Raw genomic sequence first — 14,508 nt, forward strand, 5'->3', positions numbered from 1 at the left:
GGGCTGCAATCTGAGGCGGGTAACTCTAATGAACTTATCCTCTGCAGCTGAGATAACTCTGGGTCTTCCTTTCCTGTGGCGATCCTCATGAGAGCCAGTTTCATCATAGCGCTTGATGGTTTTTGCGACTGCCCTTTTCTGGATTAGCTGACCTTCATGTCTTAAAGTAATGATGGACTGTCATTTCTCTTTGCTTATTTGAGCTGTTCTTGCCATAATATGGATTTGGTCTTTTACCAAATAGGACTAACAACCCTACCTTGTCACAACACAACTGATTGGCTCAAACACATTAAGAAGGAAAGAAATTCCACAAATTAACTTTTAACAAGGCACACCTGTTAATTGAAATGCATTCCAGGTGACTACATCATGAAGCTGGTTGAGAGAATGCCAAGATTGTTCAAAGCTGTCATCAAGGCAAAGCGTGGCTACTTTGAAGAATATAAAATCTATTTTGATTTGTTTAACACTTTTTTTGCTTACTACATGATTCCATATGTTATTTCATCGTTTTTATATCTTCACTATTTTTCTACAATGTAGAAAATAGTAAAATAAAGAAAAACCCTTGAATGAGTAGCTGTTCTAAAACTTTTGACTGGTAGTGTGTGTGTGTGTGTGTAAAGACAGACTGTCAGAATTCAATAATTATTATATTTTGTCAATAAATACATCCTGTGTTAACTGTTACCTGATACCAGTTAAGAAGCAAATAAAATTAGCATTCAAACGACTCCCTATTTCTAGTGTGTGTATATATATATATACCATCCTAAGATATATGTTATTGCAGGTTTACCTTTTGAGACCTTAGGTAAAATGACTAAGACTCACCAGCTCACATATAGCAACATATTCCACTAATGTTGTGATACTGTGCTTGTATTAAGCAATCATGGCATTCGTTCTACTTTTTATTTAAGTCTATTTGTGATTTTCATTTTGTTTTCATTTTTGTCTTTTTCTTATTTTTTGGGGGGAGGGGGTCATATACCTTAAACTTTCTTGATAACCATTAAGATCTGAGGATTCTATGCTCTGAATATACCTTGGTTAAACATTTAAGTTGATATATTTTTGGGTTGGGAATTTGAAGATAAATCCTTATGGGTTAGAGATCCTCTGTTCAGATCCTTCTGAGATGCATTGGTAAGACTTTTAGCTGACCCATTTTTGTAACTAAAATTAGAAAATGTTTTAATGTGCTTTTTACGGTCATTTTAAAACTGGGTTTTAAACAACATTGAACAAAATGTCTCTATTCTTTTGTTTTTATGTTTTCTTTTGTAAAAGAGAGAGGACAGGAATGTGGCGTCAATGTACAACCTAGCTACGATCTGTCACACTAGATAACGTGATTTTACCCCCCAATTTGTTTTATCTATTATACTGGAAGTTACAGGTTAGGCACTGTTTGGTGTAGCACTGACAATGTTTGACCATAAAATGTCCATTTCCAGGGGGTATGTTTGAATATAGAAAATTCTCTGTTGTTTAAATAAATGTAAAAAATTGCTCCATGAAGTAATCCAACAATGTGAAGAGGCGACTCCGGGATGCTGGCCTTCTAGGCAGAGTTGCAAAGAAAAAGCCATATCTCAGACTGGCCAATAAACAGAATAGATTAAGATGGGCAAAAGACACTGGACAGAGGAACTCTGCCTAGAAGGCCAGCATCCCGGAGTCGCCTCTTCACTGTTGACGTTGGGACTGGTGTTTTGTGGGTACTATTTAATGAAGCTGCCAGTTGAGGACTTGTGAGGCATCTGTTTCTCAAACTAGACACTCTAATGTACTTTCCCTCTTGCTCAGTTGTGCACCGGGGCCTCCCACTCCTCTTTCTATTCTGGTTAGAGCCAGTTTGCGCTGTTGTGTGAAGGGAGTAGTACACAGCGTTGTACCAGAACTTTAGTTTCTTGGCAATTTCTCGCATGGAAAAGACTTAATTTCTCAGAGCAAGAATAGATCCAACCCACAAATGCTGATGCTCCAGATACTCAACAAGTCTAAAGAAGGCCAGTTTTATTGCTTCTTTAATCAGAATAACAGTTTACAGCTGTGCTAACATAATTGCAAAAGGGTTTTCTAATGATCAATTAGCCTTTTAAAATGATAAACTTGGATTTGCTAACCCAACGTGTAAATGACAAGTCATTTACAACATTAACAATGTCTACACTGTATTTCTGATCAATTTGTTGTTATTTTAATGGACAAAAAAAATTGCTTTTCTTTCAAAAACAAGGATATTTCTAAGTGACCACAAACTTTTGAACGGTAGTGTTGATGTATTTAACTAGGCAAGTCAGTTAAGAACAAATTCTTATTTACAATGACAGCACACCCCGGGCCAAACCCGGACGACACTGGACCAATTGTGTACCGCCCTATGAGACTCCCAATCACGGCCAGTTGTGATACAGCCTGGAATCAAACTACGGTCTGTAGTGACGCCTCTAGCACTAAGATGCAGTGCCTGAGACCGCTGCGCCACTTGGGAGCTGTATGTAATTTGTTGCTGTGAATACAGGATATCTCGTTAGTATGTTATTAATCCTTTACAATATCTTAATTTGATTATATAAGAAAATTACGCACACAAGTGCATAAAACTTAAATTCAGACGACATCGTTCTGTGATTTTTCTTTCTCCCTGAATGAGTTAAAACCGATCTGATTTGAAAAAAACGGATGAAAACGTGTTCTCTTAAACTGGTTTCCTTTCTTCAACAATGGGGTTTGGACATCAAACAACCTCAAAGGCTCTGCATGGTCAATCCGACGTCTGCATTGGCCGTGCAGTATTTACTGTGATGTGGCCTTTGCAGAAGTCAGGACATTAATACTTCTTGCGCTTCCCAGAGCAGCACAGAGCTGTTGTCAAGGAAGTGAGTTTGTGTTAATACAGGATCTCCCGCCCCTACCTAACGTCAGCCAACCATGTCAATACGGAGCTATACGAGGCCCTGTGCATTGTTACAGAATTGGAGAGGCGCACGGCAATGTGGTACGGAGCTCAATTTGGCCTCTGCGTATGGATGCCGCAATTGCTTCACACAATCCATACGTTGCCTCCCACCACATTTTAGGATCTAGCATAAAATGGCTCTTACACCAATCATGGACAAAACTGATAGAGTGGAGATTGAACTCGACAGGGGGGCCTATCAAAAACAAATAGACAACAAAATAATCTGACAACAAATTAATCTTCGTGATTTCTGTCATCGACCAAAAACAACAGATGTATTTTTTTTTCTTCATAAAAATAGGAACAAAGTTTTCTAGCACAAAGAGACTGGAGAATCACATAATTGAGAATCACATAACTGACAAGTCCATCCAGAAGTAACAAAGGATTTCTTCTTCTTGGAGCTGTGTCTTTGTAGAGAAAACCAAAGGGAATATACATTGAAGGGGGGATACTAAAAACCAGGACGTGTTCTCTCTCTCCGCTCCATCGCGAAGAGTAAACTCTCTTCCATACCACTTATTTTATGAAAGATTGTGTTTGTCAGAAACATATGGGGTCTGCCAAGCATCTTGGCACTCACAAAGCCCTGTCGTGAACAACAGGCAGTGAAGCTGAAGCAATCTAACTTTTTTCAGAACTTATAAATCCAAGTCTGAAGTTCTAAGAAGAACTAAAATGACAGATGGACACTGTACACAATGAGTCCCAGGACATAGCGTATGACTAAAGAGTGATATTGGTGTTTTCGCAGAGCCTATGTATGAAATTCAAATAAAAGTTTTATTGGTTGCTTACGCAGTTTAACAGGTGTTATAACGGTGCAGAGAAATGCTATGTTACTAGCTCCTAACAATGCAGTCAATTGTCAAACAGCTAACACGTAAAGAAAAATAAAACAAATAAAGGCAAGCAATCAAGGACGGCAGGACAAATCCAATTAACAACCCAAATAGCAATGTAGCAGTGTCAAACTGCAATCTATACAAATGTACACTGGTGGAATTTACACAAGCTAAACTAAGAATGATATGTACAGCAGTAGATATATTACAGTGAACTGTGTCAAAAATCCAGTATATATTTTAATATACAGTGTTTATAAACAGTGTAACTAAATTTACAATGTACAGTAGTAGAAATATTAGAATAATCTAGTTTGGGGATATAGTATTTAAATACACTGTGTTACATGGGAGTGATCCATGGTTCAATGTGTCTATAACATGGGACAGCAGCATTGTGTGTGTGTGTGTGTGTTCGTTATTATGAGGTGTGTGTGTGTGTGTGTGTGTTCGTTATTATGAGGTGTGTGTGTGTGTGTGTGTTCATTATTATGAGGTGTGTGTGTGTGTGTTCGTTATTATGATGTGGGTGTGATAGCTTGTGTGTGTATTTTGTGTCAGTGAGTGTGCTTCACCTGGTAAACTGTTAGTGATGGCTGGTCAACAGTCTGATGGTAATAGAAGCTGTTCAACAGTCTGATGGTCTGGTGATAGAAGCTGTTCAACAGTCTGATGGTAATAGAAGCTGTTCAACAGTCTGATGGTAATAGAAGCTGTTCAACAGTCTGATGGTAATAGAAGCAGTTCAACAGTCTGATGGTAATAGAAGCAGTTCAACAGTCTGATGGTAATAGAAGCTGTTCAACAGTCTGATGGTGATAGAAGCTGTTCAACAGTCTGATGGTAATAGAAGCTGGTCAACAGTCTGATGGTAATAGAAGCTGTTCAACAGTCTGATGGTAATAGAAGCTGTTCAACAGTCTGATGGTAATAGAAGCTGGTCAACAGTCTGATGGTAACAGAAGCTGTTCAACAGTCTGATGGTAACAGAAGCTGTTCAACAGTCTGATGGTAATAGAAGCTGTTCAACAGTCTGATGGTAATAGAAGCTGTTCAACAGTCTGATGGTAATAGAAGCTGTTCAACAGTCTGATGGTCTGGTGATAGAAGCTGTTCAACAGTCTGATGGTAATAGAAGCTGGTCAACAGTCTGATGGTAACAGAAGCTGTTCAACAGTCTGATGGTAACAGAAGCTGTTCAACAGTCTGATGGTAATAGAAGCTGTTCAACAGTCTGATGGTAATAGAAGCTGTTCAACAGTCTGATGGTAATAGAAGCTGTTCAACAGTCTGATGGTCTGGTGATAGAAGCTGTTCAACAGTCTGATGGTAATAGAAGCTGTTCAACAGTCTGATGGTCTGGTGATAGAAGCTGTTCAACAGTCTGATGGTAATAGAAGCTGGTCAACAATCTGATGGTAATAGAAGCTGGTCAACAATCTGATGGTAATAGAAGCTGGTCAACAGTCTGATGGTAATAGAAGCTGTTCAACAGTCTGATGGTAATAGAAGCTGTTCAACAGTCTGATGGTAACAGAAGCTGGTCAACAGTCTGATGGTAACAGAAGCTGTTCAACAGTCTGATGGTAACAGAAGCTGTTCAACAGTCTGATGGTAACAGAAGCTGTTCAACAGTCTGATGGTAATAGAAGCTGTTCAACAGTCTGATGGTAATAGAAGCTGTTCAACAGTCTGATGGTAATAGAAGCTGTTCAACAGTCTGATGGTAATAGAAGCTGGTCAACAGTCTGATGGTAATAGAAGCTGTTCAACAGTCTGATGGTCTGGAGATAGAAGCTGGTCAACAGTCTGATGGCCTGGAGATAGAAGCTGGTCAACAGTCTGATGGCCTGGAGATAGAAGCTGGTCAACAGTCTGATGGCCTGGAGATAGAAGCTGGTCAACAGTCTGATGGCCTGGAGATAGAAGCTGGTCAACAGTCTGATGGTAATAGAAGCTGGTCAACAGTCTGATGGTAATAGAAGCTGGTCAACAGTCTGATGGTAACAGGAGCTGTTCAACAGTCTGATGGTAATAGAAGCTGTTCAACAGTCTAATGGTCTGGAGATAGAAGCTGTTCAACAGTCTGATGGTAATAGAAGCTGTTCAACAGTCTGATGGTAATAGAAGCTGTTCAACAGTCTGATGGTTATAGAAGCTGTTCAACAGTCTGATGGTAATAGAAGCTGTTCTACAGTCTGATGGTCTGGTAATAGAAGCTGTTCAACAGTCTGATGGTCTGGTAATAGAAGCTGGTCAACAGTCTGATGGTCTGGTGATAGAAGCTGTTCAACAGTCTGATGGTAATAGAAGCTGTTCAACAGTCTGATGGTAATAGAAGCTGGTCAACAGTCTGATGGTCTGGTGATAGAATCTGTTCAACAGTCTGATGGTGATAGAAGCTGTTAAACAGTCTGATGGTAATAGAAGCTGGTCAACAGTCTGATGGTAATAGAAGCTGTTCAACAGTCTGATGGTAATAGAAGCTGTTCAACAGTCTGATGGTAATAGAAGCTGGTCAACAGTCTGATGGTAACAGAAGCTGTTCAACAGTCTGATGGTAACAGAAGCTGTTCAACAGTCTGATGGTAATAGAAGCTGTTCAACAGTCTGATGGTAATAGAAGCTGTTCAACAGTCTGATGGTAATAGAAGCTGTTCAACAGTCTGATGGTGATAGAAGCTGTTCAACAGTCTGATGGTAATAGAAGCTGTTCAACAGTCTGATGGTCTGGTGATAGAAGCTGTTCAACAGTCTGATGGTAATAGAAGCTGGTCAACAGTCTGATGGTAATAGAAGCTGTTCAACAGTCTGATGGTAATAGAAGCTGTTCAACAGTCTGATGGTAATAGAAGCTGTTCAACAGTCTGATGGTAATAGAAGCTGTTCAACAGTCTGATGGTAATAGAAGCTGTTCAACAGTCTGATGGTAATAGAAGCTGGTCAACAGTCTGATGGTAATAGAAGCTGTTCAACAGTCTGATGGTAATAGAAGCTGTTCTACAGTCTGATGGTCTGGTAATAGAAGCTGTTCAACAGTCTGATGGTCTGGTAATAGAAGCTGGTCAACAGTCTGATGGTCTGGTGATAGAAGCTGTTCAACAGTCTGATGGTAATAGAAGCTGTTCAACAGTCTGATGGTAATAGAAGCTGGTCAACAGTCTGATGGTCTGGTGATAGAATCTGTTCAACAGTCTGATGGTAATAGAAGCTGTTCAACAGTCTGATGGTGATAGAAGCTGTTAAACAGTCTGATGGTAATAGAAGCTGGTCAACAGTCTGATGGTAATAGAAGCTGTTCAACAGTCTGATGGTAATAGAAGCTGTTCAACAGTCTGATGGTAATAGAAGCTGTTCAACAGTCTGATGGTAACAGAAGCTGGTCAACAGTCTGATGGTAACAGAAGCTGTTCAACAGTCTGATGTTAATAGAAGCTGTTCAACAGTCTGATGGTAATAGAAGCTGTTCAACAGTCTGATGGTAATAGAAGCTGTTCAACAGTCTGATGGTCTGGTGATAGAAGCTGTTCAACAGTCTGATGGTAATAGAAGCTGTTCAACAGTCTGATGGTCTGGTGATAGAAGCTGTTCAACAGTCTGATGGTAATAGAAGCTGGTCAACAGTCTGATGGTAATAGAAGCTGGTCAACAGTCTGATGGTAATAGAAGCTGTTCAACAGTCTGATGGTAATAGAAGCTGTTCAACAGTCTGATGGTAATAGAAGCTGTTCAACAGTCTGATGGTAATAGAAGCTGTTCAACAGTCTGATGGTAATAGAAGCTGTTCAACAGTCTGATGGTAATAGAAGCTGTTCAACAGTCTGATGGTAATAGAAGCTGGTCAACAGTCTGATGGTAATAGAAGCTGTTCAACAGTCTGATGGTAATAGAAGCTGTTCAACAGTCTGATGGTCTGGTGATAGAAGCTGTTCAACAGTCTGATGGTAATAGAAGCTGTTCAACAGTCTGATGGTCTGGTGATAGAAGCTGTTCAACAGTCTGATGGTAATAGAAGCTGGTCAACAGTCTGATGGTAATAGAAGCTGGTCAACAGTCTGATGGTAATAGAAGCTGTTCAACAGTCTGATGGTAATAGAAGCTGTTCAACAGTCTGATGGTAATAGAAGCTGTTCAACAGTCTGATGGTAATAGAAGCTGTTCAACAGTCTGATGGTAATAGAAGCTGGTCAACAGTCTGATGGTAATAGAAGCTGTTCAACAGTCTGATGGTAATAGAAGCTGTTCTACAGTCTGATTGTCTGGTAATAGAAGCTGTTCTACAGTCTGATGGTCTGGTAATAGAAGCTGGTCAACAGTCTGATGGTCTGGTGATAGAAGCTGTTCAACAGTCTGATGGTAATAGAAGCTGTTCAACAGTCTGATGGTAATAGAAGCTGGTCAACAGTCTGATGGTCTGGTGATAGAATCTGTTCAACAGTCTGATGGTAATAGAAGCTGTTCAACAGTCTGATGGTGATAGAAGCTCTTAAACAGTCTGATGGTAATAGAAGCTGGTCAACAGTCTGATGGTAATAGAAGCTGTTCAACAGTCTGATGGTAATAGAAGCTGTTCAACAGTCTGATGGTAATAGAAGCTGTTCAACAGTCTGATGGTAATAGAAGCTGGTCAACAGTCTGATGGTAATAGAAGCTGTTCAACAGTCTGATGGTAATAGAAGCTGTTCTACAGTCTGATGGTCTGGTAATAGAAGCTGTTCAACAGTCTGATGGTCTGGTAATAGAAGCTGGTCAACAGTCTGATGGTCTGGTGATAGAAGCTGTTCAACAGTCTGATGGTAATAGAAGCTGTTCAACAGTCTGATGGTAATAGAAGCTGGTCAACAGTCTGATGGTCTGGTGATAGAATCTGTTCAACAGTCTGATGGTAATAGAAGCTGTTCAACAGTCTGATGGTGATAGAAGCTGTTAAACAGTCTGATGGTAATAGAAGCTGGTCAACAGTCTGATGGTAATAGAAGCTGTTCAACAGTCTGATGGTAATAGAAGCTGTTCAACAGTCTGATGGTAATAGAAGCTGTTCAACAGTCTGATGGTAACAGAAGCTGGTCAACAGTCTGATGGTAACAGAAGCTGTTCAACAGTCTGATGTTAATAGAAGCTGTTCAACAGTCTGATGGTAATAGAAGCTGTTCAACAGTCTGATGGTAATAGAAGCTGTTCAACAGTCTGATGGTCTGGTGATAGAAGCTGTTCAACAGTCTGATGGTAATAGAAGCTGTTCAACAGTCTGATGGTCTGGTGATAGAAGCTGTTCAACAGTCTGATGGTAATAGAAGCTGGTCAACAGTCTGATGGTAATAGAAGCTGGTCAACAGTCTGATGGTAATAGAAGCTGTTCAACAGTCTGATGGTAATAGAAGCTGTTCAACAGTCTGATGGTAATAGAAGCTGTTCAACAGTCTGATGGTAATAGAAGCTGTTCAACAGTCTGATGGTAATAGAAGCTGTTCAACAGTCTGATGGTAATAGAAGCTGTTCAACAGTCTGATGGTAATAGAAGCTGTTCAACAGTCTGATGGTAATAGAAGCTGGTCAACAGTCTGATGGTAATAGAAGCTGTTCAACAGTCTGATGGTAATAGAAGCTGTTCAACAGTCTGATGGTCTGGTGATAGAAGCTGTTCAACAGTCTGATGGTAATAGAAGCTGTTCAACAGTCTGATGGTCTGGTGATAGAAGCTGTTCAACAGTCTGATGGTAATAGAAGCTGGTCAACAGTCTGATGGTAATAGAAGCTGGTCAACAGTCTGATGGTAATAGAAGCTGTTCAACAGTCTGATGGTAATAGAAGCTGTTCAACAGTCTGATGGTAATAGAAGCTGTTCAACAGTCTGATGGTAATAGAAGCTGTTCAACAGTCTGATGGTAATAGAAGCTGTTCAACAGTCTGATGGTAATAGAAGCTGGTCAACAGTCTGATGGTAATAGAAGCTGTTCAACAGTCTGATGGTAATAGAAGCTGTTCTACAGTCTGATTGTCTGGTAATAGAAGCTGTTCAACAGTCTGATGGTCTGGTAATAGAAGCTGGTCAACAGTCTGATGGTCTGGTGATAGAAGCTGTTCAACAGTCTGATGGTAATAGAAGCTGTTCAACAGTCTGATGGTAATAGAAGCTGGTCAACAGTCTGATGGTCTGGTGATAGAATCTGTTCAACAGTCTGATGGTAATAGAAGCTGTTCAACAGTCTGATGGTGATAGAAGCTCTTAAACAGTCTGATGGTAATAGAAGCTGGTCAACAGTCTGATGGTAATAGAAGCTGGTCAACAGTCTGATGGTAATAGAAGCTGTTCAACAGTCTGATGGTAATAGAAGCTGGTCAACAGTCTGATGGTAACAGAAGCTGTTCAACAGTCTGATGGTAACAGAAGCTGTTCAACAGTCTGATGTTAATAGAAGCTGTTCAACAGTCTGATGGTAATAGAAGCTGTTCAACAGTCTGATGGTATTAGAAGCTGTTCAACAGTCTGATGGTCTGGTGATAGAAGCTGTTCAACAGTCTGATGGTAATAGAAGCTGTTCAACAGTCTGATGGTCTGGTGATAGAAGCTGTTCAACAGTCTGATGGTAATAGAAGCTGGTCAACAGTCTGATGGTAATAGAAGCTGTTCAACAGTCTGATGGTAATAGAAGCTGTTCAACAGTCTGATGGTAATAGAAGCTGTTCAACAGTCTGATGGTAATAGAAGCTGGTCAACAGTCTGATGGTAATAGAAGCTGTTCAACAGTCTGATGGTAATAGAAGCTGTTCAACAGTCTGATGGTCTGGTGATAGAAGCTGTTCAACAGTCTGATGGTTATTGAAGCTGTTCAACAGTCTGATGGTAATAGAAGCTGTTCAACAGTCTGATGGTAATAGAAGCTGGTCAACAGTCTGATGGTAACAGAAGCTGTTCAACAGTCTGATGGTAACAGAAGCTGTTCAACAGTCTGATGGTAATAGAAGCTGTTCAACAGTCTGATGGTAATAGAAGCTGGTCAACAGTCTGATGGTCTGGTGATAGAAGCTGTTCAACAGTCTGATGGTAATAGAAGCTGTTCAACAGTCTGATGGTCTGGTGATAGAAGCTGTTCAACAGTCTGATGGTAATAGAAGCTGGTCAACAGTCTGATGGTAATAGAAGCTGGTCAACAGTCTGATGGTAATAGAAGCTGTTCAACAGTCTGATGGTAATAGAAGCTGGTCAACAGTCTGATGGTAATAGAAGCTGGTCAACAGTCTGATGGTAATAGAAGCTGTTCAACAGTCTGATGGTAATAGAAGCTGTTCAACAGTCTGATGGTAATAGAAGCTGTTCAACAGTCTGATGGTAATAGAAGCTGTTCAACAGTCTGATGGTAATAGAAGCTGTTCAACAGTCTGATGGTAATAGAAGCTGTTCAACAGTCTGATGGTAATAGAAGCTGTTCAACAGTCTGATGGTAATAGAAGCTGATCAACAGTCTGATGGTAATAGAAGCTGTTCAACAGTCTGATGGTAATAGAAGCTGTTCAACAGTCTGATGGTCTGGTGATAGAAGCTGTTCAACAGTCTGATGGTTATAGAAGCTGTTCAACAGTCTGATGGTAACAGAAGCTGTTCAACAGTCTGATGGTAACAGAAGCTGTTCAACAGTCTGATGGTAATAGAAGCTGTTCAACAGTCTGATGGTAATAGAAGCTGTTCAACAGTCTGATGGTAATAGAAGCTGTTCAACAGTCTGATGGTCTGGTGATAGAAGCTGTTCAACAGTCTGATGGTAATAGAAGCTGTTCAACAGTCTGATGGTCTGGTGATAGAAGCTGTTCAACAGTCTGATGGTAATAGAAGCTGGTCAACAGTCTGATGGTAATAGAAGCTGGTCAACAGTCTGATGGTAATAGAAGCTGTTCAACAGTCTGATGGTAATAGAAGCTGTTCAACAGTCTGATGGTAATAGAAGCTGTTCAACAGTCTGATGGTAATAGAAGCTGTTCAACAGTCTGATGGTAATAGAAGCTGTTCAACAGTCTGATGGTAATAGAAGCTGGTCAACAGTCTGATGGTAATAGAAGCTGTTCAACAGTCTGATGGTAATAGAAGCTGTTCTACAGTCTGATTGTCTGGTAATAGAAGCTGTTCAACAGTCTGATGGTCTGGTAATAGAAGCTGGTCAACAGTCTGATGGTCTGGTGATAGAAGCTGTTCAACAGTCTGATGGTAATAGAAGCTGTTCAACAGTCTGATGGTAATAGAAGCTGGTCAACAGTCTGATGGTCTGGTGATAGAATCTGTTCAACAGTCTGATGGTAATAGAAGCTGTTCAACAGTCTGATGGTGATAGAAGCTCTTAAACAGTCTGATGGTAATAGAAGCTGGTCAACAGTCTGATGGTAATAGAAGCTGTTCAACAGTCTGATGGTAATAGAAGCTGGTCAACAGTCTGATGGTAACAGAAGCTGTTCAACAGTCTGATGGTAACAGAAGCTGTTCAACAGTCTGATGTTAATAGAAGCTGTTCAACAGGCTGATGGTAATAGAAGCTGTTCAACAGTCTGATGGTAATAGAAGCTGTTCAACAGTCTGATGGTCTGGTGATAGAAGCTGTTCAACAGTCTGATGGTAATAGAAGCTGTTCAACAGTCTGATGGTCTGGTGATAGAAGCTGTTCAACAGTCTGATGGTAATAGAAGCTGGTCAACAGTCTGATGGTAATAGAAGCTGGTCAACAGTCTGATGGTAATAGAAGCTGTTCAACAGTCTGATGGTAATAGAAGCTGTTCAACAGTCTGATGGTAATAGAAGCTGTTCAACAGTCTGATGGTAATAGAAGCTGGTCAACAGTCTGATGGTAATAGAAGCTGTTCAACAGTCTGATGGTAATAGAAGCTGTTCAACAGTCTGATGGTCTGGTGATAGAAGCTGTTCAACAGTCTGATGGTTATAGAAGCTGTTCAACAGTCTGATGGTAATAGAAGCTGTTCAACAGTCTGATGGTAATAGAAGCTGGTCAACAGTCTGATGGTAACAGAAGCTGTTCAACAGTCTGATGGTAACAGAAGCTGTTCAACAGTCTGATGGTAACAGAAGCTGTTCAACAGTCTGATGGTAATAGAAGCTGTTCAACAGTCTGATGGTAATAGAAGCTGTTCAACAGTCTGATGGTCTGGTGATAGAAGCTGTTCAACAGTCTGATGGTAATAGAAGCTGTTCAACAGTCTGATGGTCTGGTGATAGAAGCTGTTCAACAGTCTGATGGTAATAGAAGCTGGTCAACAGTCTGATGGTAATAGAAGCTGGTCAACAGTCTGATGGTAATAGAAGCTGTTCAACAGTCTGATGGTAATAGAAGCTGTTCAACAGTCTGATGGTAATAGAAGCTGTTCAACAGTCTGATGGTAATAGAAGCTGTTCAACAGTCTGATGGTAATAGAAGCTGTTCAACAGTCTGATGGTGATAGAAGCTGTTCAACAGTCTGATGGTAATAGAAGCTGTTCAACAGTCTGATGGTAATAGAAGCTGATCAACAGTCTGATGGTAATAGAAGCTGTTCAACAGTCTGATGGTAATAGAAGCTGTTCAACAGTCTGATGGTCTGGTGATAGAAGCTGTTCAACAGTCTGATGGTTATAGAAGCTGTTCAACAGTCTGATGGTAACAGAAGCTGTTCAACAGTCTGATGGTAACAGAAGCTGTTCAACAGTCTGATGGTAATAGAAGCTGTTCAACAGTCTGATGGTAATAGAAGCTGTTCAACAGTCTGATGGTAATAGAAGCTGTTCAACAGTCTGATGGTCTGGTGATAGAAGCTGTTCAACAGTCTGATGGTAATAGAAGCTGTTCAACAGTCTGATGGTCTGGTGATAGAAGCTGTTCAACAGTCTGATGGTAATAGAAGCTGGTCAACAGTCTGATGGTAATAGAAGCTGGTCAACAGTCTGATGGTAATAGAAGCTGTTCAACAGTCTGATGGTAATAGAAGCTGTTCAACAGTCTGATGGTAATAGAAGCTGTTCAACAGTCTGATGGTAATAGAAGCTGTTCAACAGTCTGATGGTAATAGAAGCTGTTCAACAGTCTGATGGTAATAGAAGCTGGTCAACAGTCTGATGGTAATAGAAGCTGTTCAACAGTCTGATGGTAATAGAAGCTGTTCTACAGTCTGATTGTCTGGTAATAGAAGCTGTTCAACAGTCTGATGGTCTGGTAATAGAAGCTGGTCAACAGTCTGATGGTCTGGTGATAGAAGCTGTTCAACAGTCTGATGGTAATAGAAGCTGTTCAACAGTCTGATGGTAATAGAAGCTGGTCAACAGTCTGATGGTCTGGTGATAGAATCTGTTCAACAGTCTGATGGTAATAGAAGCTGTTCAACAGTCTGATGGTGATAGAAGCTCTTAAACAGTCTGATGGTAATAGAAGCTGGTCAACAGTCTGATGGTAATAGAAGCTGTTCAACAGTCTGATGGTAATAGAAGCTGGTCAACAGTCTGATGGTAACAGAAGCTGTTCAACAGTCTGATGGTAACAGAAGCTGTTCAACAGTCTGATGTTAATAGAAGCTGTTCAACAGGCTGATGGTAATAGAAGCTGTTCAACAGTCTGATGGTAATAGAAGCTGTTCAACAGTCTGATGGTCTGGTGATAGAAGCTGTTCAACAGTCTGATGGTAATAGAAGCTGTTCAACAGTCTGATGGTCTGGTGATA

This window comes from Salmo salar, chromosome 29 (assembly GCF_965601325.2).
Source record: "Salmo salar chromosome 29, fSalSal1, whole genome shotgun sequence".
Taxonomy (NCBI): Eukaryota; Metazoa; Chordata; class Actinopteri; order Salmoniformes; family Salmonidae; genus Salmo; species Salmo salar.